Source organism: Mycetomoellerius zeteki, unplaced genomic scaffold, assembly GCF_001594055.1.
Source record: "Mycetomoellerius zeteki isolate Tzet28-1 unplaced genomic scaffold, Tzet1.0 scaffold433, whole genome shotgun sequence".
NCBI lineage: Eukaryota > Metazoa > Arthropoda > Insecta > Hymenoptera > Formicidae > Mycetomoellerius > Mycetomoellerius zeteki.
This window is the reverse complement of record NW_017257428.1, coordinates 1,040,016-1,052,374: the sequence shown is the minus strand read 5'-3', so window position 1 is coordinate 1,052,374 and position 12,359 is coordinate 1,040,016. Positions and strand designations below refer to the sequence as shown.

At 31.5% G+C, this 12,359-nt stretch overlaps 1 protein-coding gene across 1 annotated transcript in view; it reads right to left on the bottom strand.

Moving 5' to 3' along the window:
* sick (sickie) overlaps positions 1–11,284 on the bottom strand; it is a 165,213-nt gene extending 153,929 nt beyond the window's left edge. Inside the window, exon 1 of the mRNA XM_018454453.1 lies at positions 11,156–11,284. The gene's annotated coding sequence lies outside the window, so the exon portion shown is untranslated. The remainder of the gene's footprint in view (positions 1–11,155) is intronic.
* Positions 11,285–12,359: the final 1,075 nt, after the last annotated feature.

Genomic DNA, 12,359 nt, shown 5'->3' with positions numbered 1-12,359 from the left:
TTGATTTCGACAAATTTTGATGTCATGAAACGAAGAAAAGAGAATGAAAAGGGCAAAAATTCAATTTGCCTTTGATCTGTTAGTGACGCAAACAAAATTGTCCCGGCATTCACGTGAGAATTCTTCGTGCAAAAACTCATTATAACAGTAAGACATTAAACTTCTCTGAGAAATTATAAAAGAAGGAGAGAGAGAACATCTATTAAACTTAAAATAAATAAATATATAATTAATTTATAAACACAATGATTTAACGAACAGCAAAATTTAATTTACCCATATATGTATAAAGTACAATAATTATTACATATATGTGTGTATATATATATATATATGCATATATGTTAAATATTTCTTATACAAATTGATTGTATTTTTTATTAAATTAATTCAAACATTAACTAATTTTATATGTATATATTATAGAGTTTTAATGGATATTTTCTTTCTTTGTGCCTCTCTTTTACCTGCGTGTGTGTGTGTGTGTAAATTTACAAAAAAACTATCTAAAAAGAGACAAATCACAAAACAGTGAAATCCTTGTTTATCGGCATACGTCGGCTTAAAATCAGAAGAGTGCTCTCTCGTGTGCCTCTCTTTTCCCTTTCTCTCACCCTTTCTCTTTTACGTAATCCACTAGGATACGTTTGTTGCCAGGATAACCAGCATGTAATATATGGAAAAAAACTGCGTATTGCATCGAAGGGCCGAGAGTTATTTCCACGTTGCGTCGGGGTGGAAAAGCTGAAAGTTTGTACGTAGAAAGTTGACTTTCACCAAAGCTGCAATGTGAGCCCTTGTGTTACTTTTCACCCCTCTGATGTGGACATATGATATTCCACTTTTCATGGTATGAACGAAAAAGAAGAAAAGGAAGAGGAGATAAAAAGTTCATGATATCTTAAAATGAACATAATACGATAAATATAACGATGTATGTACATAAGATATATTTCAAAAATCATTAATCATAAGTATTAAGAATTTAATAATAATAAAGATAACATGGACAAAGATTAGTTTAATCTTAACAAGCATTATTAAAATAAATTGTTTAAATGATAAAATAAAAACAGAATTATTATAAAAAATAAAAAAATATATAAAAAGAAGCGAGAAAAAGAATATCTAAAAAATTATTTCATTTATAAAATTTATCGTCTATTTATAAAGTTTAGTCAAATATTTTTGTACTATCAAAAATAATTTTATACTAAATATATTAATAATGCTTTCCTATATTATATTTTTATTCAAATTAAATAAAAATAAAATCATGCATAATTCAGATGTTAGATACATTTCTTATTCTCATATTATAACATTGAACCAAGAAAATAAACAAATAAAAAGAAAAAGAGCTGAAGACTCTCCAAAGCAGAAGGACATCACACGATGTGGAAATAACAGAAGGAGAAGGGAGTATCAAGTAGGATGGCAGGGAGTGCTCTGAGAAAGATTAATATCTCTATCAGAGAAGTTCAGCGTAACAGACCATTTATCTACGTAGGGCCCTACGAGAAGAGGCACCCTAGCAGCCAATCTCATCCTACTTCCTTTTCTTACTCGCAGAAAGGTCCACTCGCAGAACCTCGGAGTTTATTTAACCGTCGGCGACCTTCGAAAGGATGGAATCAGTGTATCGAGAGAGCGACGCAAAAATAAAGAGGAAAAAACGAGAAGACATAAGGGGGATTGATTCGCACGCGCCGGATGTCCGTCTGCCACCCGTAGGGAAATTTGATTTGACACCCTTTAGCCTCTACCCCTCCAATGTCTTCCGATGTTTGCAAAACAGGGATCTCTAATGAATTCTCTACCGGATCTATCCTTCCACCTTGCTTTGCTTTAATCGATCTCGATTTCGATCTTGCACACAGCACACACTTAGATAACTCGATCGTTCTAATGGAAGGAAAGGAAGAGCTAATTGCAATCGAGCAAATTCTTCAACGATTAATGATATTTCTGATATGAAAAGGATGGCTAAATATATTTTTACATTTAATTAAATATAAGTTCTTTAATTTAATTACAAACCAAAATGTTTTGTTTATAGAATATTATTTTAATATTATTCAAATAAAATCGTAAAATTATCCAATTTTATTAATAATATTTAACAACAAAGACAGAGAGAGCGGGGGAGGGCCAAAATAGTTTAATAATCAAGATATCAAGAGCAACGTAATTTATGCATTAAATTAAACTACATTATCGCAGATAAACATTTTTATTGTGTATGTCCCAAGATGCCTGTTAAATGTGTCCAAAGCGAGTAAATTAGAAGATATCTCCATCTCGCCTAGCCTTTGTAGTCTGAACAATTCGTGATTATACCGCGAAACACGCGATGCAGAATAGCCATACGCCCCCTTCCTCAGTTACCCCCTGAGAATAAACCCGTCGCGAGCAAATTGTATGACAATCCTCAAATAATGATGACTTTGGCTTTGCAATAATAATGCAATCTAATTGACAATTTTGACATTAGTGTATTATAAATGTTAATCTTATAGGAAGTACGAGTAATTGTAAAATACATAGCTAACTGAATAAACTTGAAAATATACAAATTATTATTTGTCTGAATTTTATATTTATTTCAGCTGTTTTTTACTAATAATTTTTATCGATACTAATTACTGACACATTTTTCATATTCTGTATTAAATATTTCATATAATTCATTATGATGATCATTCGTGAGCGTGATACATCATATTTATAATAAATTATAGTGATTGCCATGTTTACGTGATGCACGGATGTAATATGCGTATAAAACTTTTCAAATAAATAAACGGTTAACAACTGCGACGGGCCGCGAAGGGCGGTTCTTATAGACCTCGGTCGTTAATAACTCGGCCGCGATAGTGGGGACCACCAATGAAGGAGTCGACTCATCCCACGATGATTTAAAAGCCGTCTCCGCCATTGACCCCCCTCACATGTTCCCCCGAGATTCCAACGTGTTTTCGACCCTTAGTGACCTCCTTCTGCATAGGTGAATGGAACGATATCGTCACCTAACATACGAGTATACGAGCTCTCTCTTTACAATAAATATTCTATATTCAAAACAGCAGTATGTAAACTTTATATTACATTTTTATAAAGATTTTTATAAGAAATTTTCACTTAAAAATTTCAAATTAAATAACTTGTTACTTTATTATGAATATTATTTTAGCCAACTAACCATTAAATTTCTCTCTTTCCAATGACATTTTTAATTAAAATTGAAATAAAAAGTTTTATGACTTCAATTAAGAATAAATCAAGTATAAGTAAAATAATGTAAATAAAAGTAAAATAATATAAGTAAAATAAAATGATTACATGAGCCTTTGCGATTGCGTAATTCCGTAAATAATATATATACAGGGTGTCTCTTAAGTAAGGTCAGAACCGCATTGGAAGCGTAGTATGAATTGAGGGGAACAAAAAAGTCTTACACCATTTTGAGATTTCGCTGTAATTTTCGAATTAATAAAGAAAATATGTAAGTCAAGAAAACGGTGAAACTGCGAATTCGTAGCACGGTCTCTATCGTACCTCACTCGACAACGACAACAACGAGGGAATAGCGCTTCGCTGCCTGGCATGACGGTCCTGTGTGTTTCGCATCGCGCCTACACTATTCAAGAATATTATTTTAGCTGAAATTTTTACAGCGAATATTTCAAAATGGTATAAAACTTTTTTGTTCCTCTTGACCCCAATTCTACGCCCCCAATGCGGCCCGGACCTTAAGAGACACCCTGTATATTTATAAAACGATAAGATGTAATTCACAATTAATTGGAATGTACTTATCAACGAAGTTAACCACAAACGTTTCTAGATTTGAGTCCTCTTCAATGCGAAAGTCGAGTACAAACTCAACTATTTACTCATCAAAACCGCGAAGGCTCATGTAAGCATTTTATTTATATTTGACATTTGTAATATATATACATGTATATAACATACAAAATTAATAAAATTATATGGATTACTAACAATACATAATATATCCAAATAATAATTATGTAATTAAAACTTTTTTTATTTTATTTAAAAATTTATGAAAACAAGTTGTATTTTACATCAAAGACATGGATAACTTTTTTATAATATTAAAAAGAAAACTTGATTTTTCATGGATCTTCTCTAGGTCTCACGTACGTTAAAGACACTCGCGAACTAGGACTACTTGATACTGCCTACTGTGCATCGTATATAGACGTCTTTATCGTTTTACGAGAACTATAAAGAGCCAGTGGCGCGCTCGTGTATCTCTAACACAAGAGAAAAGGAAAGCATTGTCACTATTGTTTATGCGTATCATTAGATACACCGTTGTCGTTAATTCTTCGATGGAGTATAAAGACCCGCTCACGCGATGTTTTACTAAAGTGCTTTTAGACGTGGTATTTTATGAGCTTTGAAATTTTATCACTAACAGCATCTTTTTATATATTTGATCTCCTTCAAACAACTTTCTTTATTATCATATTCAATACTATAGTTATACAAATGCACGTATTTGAATGTTAAGTTGTTTACATGTATTATCATTATAATATATCAATATTATAACATTTATTACTTGTATACGCATAAATATTTATCTTTATTTTTTTTACTTCTTATTTTAATTTTTTAAATTAACTTTTTAACAGTTAATGTTAATTTTAATTATAATTTCGATTTTTATGTTTTACAGATTCTTTTATAAATGTAATGTAAACATTTTTTAAATGTTAGAAAATTTAATATTTTATCTAAGAAAGTTCATCAGAAAAACTGCGGAACAATCTTCTCCAACATACGTATATACATACATAGGTATACTAATGTCAATACAAACATATAGCTAACATGATGAATATACCATCTTAACACACCACAAACAGCGAGAAGCTGATTTATAAGAATTCGCTCGAAAGAAGCTTTGATAAGAGTGACAATAATTTAAGAGTATTCTCGAAAGACCTGAGACAAGATATTAATGACATTGGAGTAGTGAGCTGCTGGTCATAATGGAGCTGTCGATCAAGATAAATGTTCTAAAAGAATCAAAGGAACCAAACCAAAAAGAAGTATTGATGTCGATAGAAACTCGACGTCTCTCCAATCGTCACGTTACTTAGGGGAAATCATACGCTTCGTTAATTCGGATTTATGATCTTCCATGATACTTATATTTCATTTCAACTCTTTACCACATCAGAGAAATTCTACAATAACAGCAATACATTATTTTTATATATTATTTATTTTATTTTGTTTATTATAGCAAAGAAAAAATATTTTATTGAAAAACGTATTTTTTATGGAAAACTTTTTAGATGCCACCTTTTAGTTTTAATATAAATATAATGTATAATCATAGCATATATTAACATTATATGGATATATGATCCATTAATAAAATTAATTAGTTAATTAACAAAATATTTTTTCTATGTTATAATGAATAAAATAAATTATATAATATATATAAAAAATAATGTATTTCCTTCGTAGAATTTCTCTCAGATGGTAAAGGGTTAAGATCTTGAAACAATATTTACGGTCTAGTTAATCTAATATATTAATGCATTAAATGTTCATGTTAGAAACTATTCGTGAGTAGCGTCGTCAATACGTCACTATATATATCTTCGGCGACGATGTTGCGGTCATGTTACTCTCTATCTGCTCTAAAAATCTTATTCCGTACTCTATAAACGTTACAGCCGTTTAGGGTTGACCTTTTTCTTTGAATATGAAAAATATATAATCGAGAGAAATATACAGAGCAGGAACAAGACATACAGTACACGACATGGCTACAGGGCACGATCGCGATTGGGATAAGATGTCGTAACCTTTGGCTGAGCTTACAATTCGTGCCTCGTGAGTCCCGTTAGTCTCATATAACGCCCGGGGATGCTCAACATTCCTGGAGACGTGCGCCACCGGTGCTACATGTAGATGACTTATATATCAACGGTTAATCTTTATTCCTGCGGCTACTAAACATTTGTGTTATCGTGATTGCTTATTTTCTTACAGATTATCTAGGAATAATCTTTTTCTGGCAAATTAATCAAAATGTAATTATATAATTATATAATAAATTAAATTTTAAAAAAATGATATTTAATATTAATAATATTATATGTAAAAATAAAAAAGTTTCTATTTTTAAAAAAATAAATCAACCCAAGAGAGAGAACTGCGAAGGAACGCAAGGAGAGGGTGGAGAAGGATTCCAGAGGGGAATCTCCTGGTAATTATGCCACAGACGAATGTCGGGACATTCATCAGCGAGTGTGTTTAATGCGTAGCCGTAAAATATGTGCGCCAAGCACGCTATGTTCTGCCTAAACACAATACTCCAACGAGTATCCAACAAATTAACGCCGATACGTTAAACGGTTCAAGCGGAAGATCGCGTTTTTCTCTCTCGAAGTAACCAAGAAATCGTAATCCGCGATTTGACACGAGAAAGTGAGCGATTTTTTTGGGAGAATGTCTGACGTATAAATTGAAATTTATATCAGTGAATATATCAATGATAGCTGAATATACAGCCGGAGAAAGGAGCATTCTGAATGTGTCAAAGAATCTGTTATTAGCGATATAAAAGTTTGACATCTTACATGCAAGAACAATTTAGCAATTGTTTTATAAAAAAGTCAACATGTATACACACATATATATATATATATACATCTTTAATTCAAACATTTAATTTGAATGATAATTTAATTAACTGTTTATTTATTATTTAGATAACTTTTTTAATACAAAATTTTTTCACAATTCTATTATAAAGCTGTATTGAGTTGATGTTAAAGTAAAGATATTGAAATTATTCGAAAAAAATATAAACGCACCGCCGACAACGTAGAGTGTTGTAATGTTAAAAACCGTAATAAAAATCGTTACAATTCCATCGCAAATTGCAATTTCGTGTTTTTATCGTAATTCAAATAAGTAGAGAAAAAAAATCCGGTTCCTAAAAATTAATGGCGATAATACGTAAGTTAATAGGAACGCCGTGTATAAACGTTCGCGGTCGTAAATAAGCGACGAAGAAATATTGCCGGCAATATTGTTTTAATCTGTAAAGGAGAAAAAATGTTTGTGCAACGCAGCGATTAATGTGCCCTTATACATTCAGCAGATAGTTGAACATTGCCAATAAATTCTAAGTGTTTCAGAGCTAAGATCGCGATGTTTTCTCAAGAGAAAGAGAAAAAATTTATCGAAATATAGTAGACTTATTGCAAAAATTAATAAAAAAAACTTGTTAATTTATATTTAATAATGTATAACAATTGCATTTTGTATATACAATTTAAGTATACTAATCTGTTTTATTTTATCTTAATATTTAAAATTTGAAATAGAATAAATTTGAAACATCTAATAATATTTTAATCTTATCTAAAATTTGCATTTTTTTGTAATTTAATACTAGTTGAATGGTTGAGTTTCATGTAATCTCTGTCAAGCACGTACCATGTTTTTTTTTAATTATCACGATCGTCGAGTGTTTCGTCTAACAAAACGTGGTTAAGATTAATGATCTTCGAAGGATGGAGTCACTCTTTTCTCTGATCAAACACGCGAGATAATTAATAACGCGCCGATTGACTTAACGATTCCTAATCGATGGCGTGAAAAAACTGTGAATGAAAAGGGTGAAAAACATGGAAAAAGCATTAAAGAATTAAAAACAGATTTTGATAAATACGAATATTAAATCTATCACGTATATCAATTTTTTAAATCTAAAGCAAAAGACAATTAATTATTTTCATTTAAGATAAATACCAGAGTTGGCAAAGACTTAATGTTTTTTTTTTTTAAGAATAAATCATTATGTTTCTTTTTAAATATGTTTTTGATACTTAAATATGTTTTAAATAATATTATAAAAAATCATGTTTGAAACATATTAAAAACGTCAATTAAGCATGTTTTAAACTATTTAAAAAACATATTTAAAACATGTTTTTTACCAACTCTGAAAATGTGCTAATTTTAGACCTGTTCTTTTTGGCTAAACTTTTACACCAGTTCATTTTTCTTTCTCTTCTTTCCTTCCGAAGAGAAAAGAAAGAAAAATGAACTAATGTAAAAGTTCAACCAAAAAGAACAGGCCTTTTATTTATGAAAAAGCAAAAAAACAATCTAACATAATTATTTTTGTTTAAGGAAAATACGCTAATTTTATGAAAATTAAATCAGTAATTTTATTAAACATTAATAATTTTTTCAATTCGTTACTTTTTCTAAATTATAATAAAAACGATATTTATATTCAGAAACTAAAAGCTATCAATTTTTGTATTGCGATTCTTCCCTGATTCATGAGAACATATTAAATGTCCCATCGACTCAAGTGGCAAAGATCGATTGAAGTATCGAAAGGATCCCTGGCAAGGTGGATTAACGAGCACACAACTGCTATGCATCGTTTTTCGAACCGGATAGGAGAAGCGTCGAAACAGGCGGTCTCGTGTTTACACTGACGATCAACGTGCAAAAATAAACGCGCCCTGTATATCCGTAACCCTTTTGCGTCGATGGATGACACGCGTCCATCTGCTACCGCCGAAGTCTGTTTTTAAAATTTTTTTTTTTAGTCGACTAAAAATGGAATAGATCGATTACTACGCGAGATTTGACTTTCATATAATTAATTTCAACATTCTATTTCTCTCTTTATATCTCTTTCTCTGTGTATGTGTGAATACCAGCATAGTGTTTTTTACATAAAATTAAATGCAAAAACACTTCAATTCTTGTTATATTAATTAAGTAAACGTGTATTAATATCACCGCGTGCAATCGAATTGGAGAACGCACTTTAGATACTAATTTTATTTTTAAGATATTTTAAACAAAAATGTTTAATCCTTATTTATGCGAAATATTTTAATTTGTTTAGTTTTATACAACACATATAAAATTGAAAACGCGTATCTTTTACATTATGTGAATTCTCGGGTACTTTATCGGAATTTGCGGAACGCAAAATTCTTCCAAAATAAACTAGTTGCGAAAGAAAGAATCTGTTTACAACAAGTTAAACGCGCGCAATATGTTCAGTACTTGGAATCAGGTATGCATGTTTATGCAGATATATTATGCAACCGCATGGTATCAAAAGCACATCAGCCAGAAATTGCCAAATTTGGTAATCACATCGGTTCTCTCAGTTGCCTAATTATGCCACGACAAGATATAAAACTGTCTTTACTTTCCAGTAATAAAGAAAATGGAATTGCCTGTCATAGCTGTTTGTCCGAATAATTCATGCTTTCACAATTCTATACCCTAACTCCTAAGCAGTATTTTTACGATTTTCTCACAAATAGAATTCAAGAACAAGTATAAAAACTTGTTTATATGAAGTAGAAAAAAAAGAATAAAATTCAGCAAATAATAATTCGAAAATAATAACATTAAATAATGTAAATTTATATAAAAAGATCTCTGAGAAAAATTTCAATAATTTTAAATTTCATTCGCTTTGATAAGATATCTTTAAGGTAATCACAAAAATATAATTTAGAATATTAAAATGTTCAAACGATAGTTTTAGTTACATAAAAATTTGTTACATGACCTCATTTTGCGATTTACGTAAAAACTAGGAAAGCTCGCTATCGCGATTGCAATAATAATAGAGCATTAAAAGCGTGACCGGCATAAATTGATATAAACTTGAGTGTGTAGTATTTCGAAAGACCTCGGGAAACGTCCTCGTGACGCAACGTTCGCAGAACAATCATTAGCGGCGCGTTTGAGCGTAAAGTCTAGCGGTGACGGCGACAACACATATATGCATCGCAGAAATACCGTTACGCTCCGATAATAATCGCGACAGGTGTTCCGATATGGCAAATAATTTCGATACTATACAAAATTCCTTCCATTTATGCGGGATCAAATTGTAATAATTATTTCCACGGTTTGTGTCTTTCCTACATGACGCGAAATGTAGCAACTGCCACGTCACGTGCGAAACCTAACGAACTTTGCGTTATTCTTTTTGTACGTAAGTCCTTTTGATCATATAGTTTTATGACACTGTCTGGATATAAAATATTTCCATATATGTATATATGTATATTACAAAATTTATATGCAAATTTAAACAGTTTTTGTATTTTCTAAAAATGCTATTCCTCGGCTATACCGAAAATTATTTTGATAATTAAGTCCAAAAACTTTATTATACACAAGAAAGTATTAAAATAATTCAATTTTCTTCTTTCAATTTTTTAACCTTTAAAAAGAATTATGAGTTTTTATTAATTGTAAGTAAGATTAATGAAACAAATGTATCAATATTTGCCATTTTCTTCTCGCGTAAATTACGTACGGAAAAGGGATAATACGACATTCAATTTACGTCCTCGTGCTCGTATGATATTCACGATTATGATTATTATGTTACTTCGTGCCGTCGTCCAATTCGCGAGGGTAGATTTTTCGTAAACTCGGTGAATATAAATTACGTGGCGCGATACGCACATACACATAACGCGCCGAGTTAATATTTGAACATGAAAAATTGCCATTTTCGCGCGCGGAATATTGCACGTTAGCTAGAGTAGTTTCTTACTCGAGCGTAATATAACAAGCATAAACAATATACGATGAAAAAATAATGTTTTTACAACATCGGTTTTGACGATAGTACATTTCATCGTAAGATGTTAAGACAGTAGTATAAAATTTTTTAATTGAAGAAAGTTGGAATTGTTCTTTACGAAATAAAAAATTATTATGTATTTTAATTTTATCCAAATAATTTAATTGTAACAATTATTAGAAATTAATTAATATAAACTACAAACTTTGGGTTAATTAATATAATAATATTGTATAATAAAACGATACGCGTGCAATGATTAACTTACAGAATAAAATAGCATTTTATTCACGTTCGAAAATTTAAATGACTGTCGGATTTAAATAACTATCAAAGTGATCACCAGCTGATCTTTAATCGGCTGTCATCCCGAGGTCATCACGATATTTCACGGGATGTAATAATCAAATAAATGAATACTCTTAAAATATACAGCTTCAGCGTATAACATAATACATTGAAAGCCGTAACACCATCACCATAATAGAAATTTTAAGTCAGACTCACGTGATCCAAGCGCGGCTTCGTGCCCGATGCGTATCCCACGTCTCGTTGATATGTATCCCTCTGCAGCTTCTGTGATCAGATAAAAAGCGCACCTTCACCGACATGCATCACAAAAAGAGATGATTTCACATTCGATATGTAAATATTAACGTAATCAGGACGGAATCACGCGCCATGACATTCGAACTGATATCGACGAGCACCAACGACACCAACTGCGCCACAGCACGGCCACGCGCCGTGTCAGCCGGTGTGGCGGTGTGACGGTGTGACGTGTGATCGGTGAGACGCGAGACCGCGCGGTGGGGAGAGCGCGAGCCTTCGTAGTGGGACTAGAGGGAAGGGGGAACACCTCGCGAATCCGTTACCTGATGGCGTCGCGGCCGTCGCGTCGCGGGGTGTCGGTTGTGATGACGCGCATTCGAATTATATTCAACGGATTTTCTCGCTCTCTTTTCCATTATACGTACGACACGTCAGATAAATATTAATAATAATAATTGCTTTTCGTATACTCGGATAATTCTCGAGTCTCATTTGTGACGTTATAATATATTCATGCGTATATAACTTTATAACAGGCCTGTCCAATTTGAGCTCCGGAGCCAAAACGCAAAGCCATCGACGCAAAAAAATTCAATGCGGATAAAATTTGAGGAACTGTTATTGATACGCATCTGAGTGACGCTTATCAACACTTTATAGTTCCTAAAATCTTACTCATATTGAATTTTTTGCGTCGATGGCTTTGCATTTTGACTCCGGAGCTCAAATTAGACAGACCTGCTTTAGTATCATCACTTGTGTGAAAATGGAAAGCAACTAACAATGAGCAACTAATAATCCGAAATTGTTATCTTATGTTTGATCCGATTAAGGCTGATTGATTGCGTTTAACAGAGAAAGCAACTTTATAATTGTCAAATTTTTTAATATGATTTGCTTTAATATGTCTATTACTTTTAGTTCCTCTCACTAGATCTAGATATAATATAAATTAATTATATTAAAGCATTTTACGACAATTGCAAAGTCGCTTTCTTTGTTGAACGTAGCTATATATACTGTTTTATTCATTTTAGGTATTAAAAATATCAAATAATTTCAAAAATTAATATAATTTAATACAATTTGGCAATTGAGACTCGAACCTCTAATACTCTCGAATCTATCCGGGAAAAAATATTTTATATATAATTATATA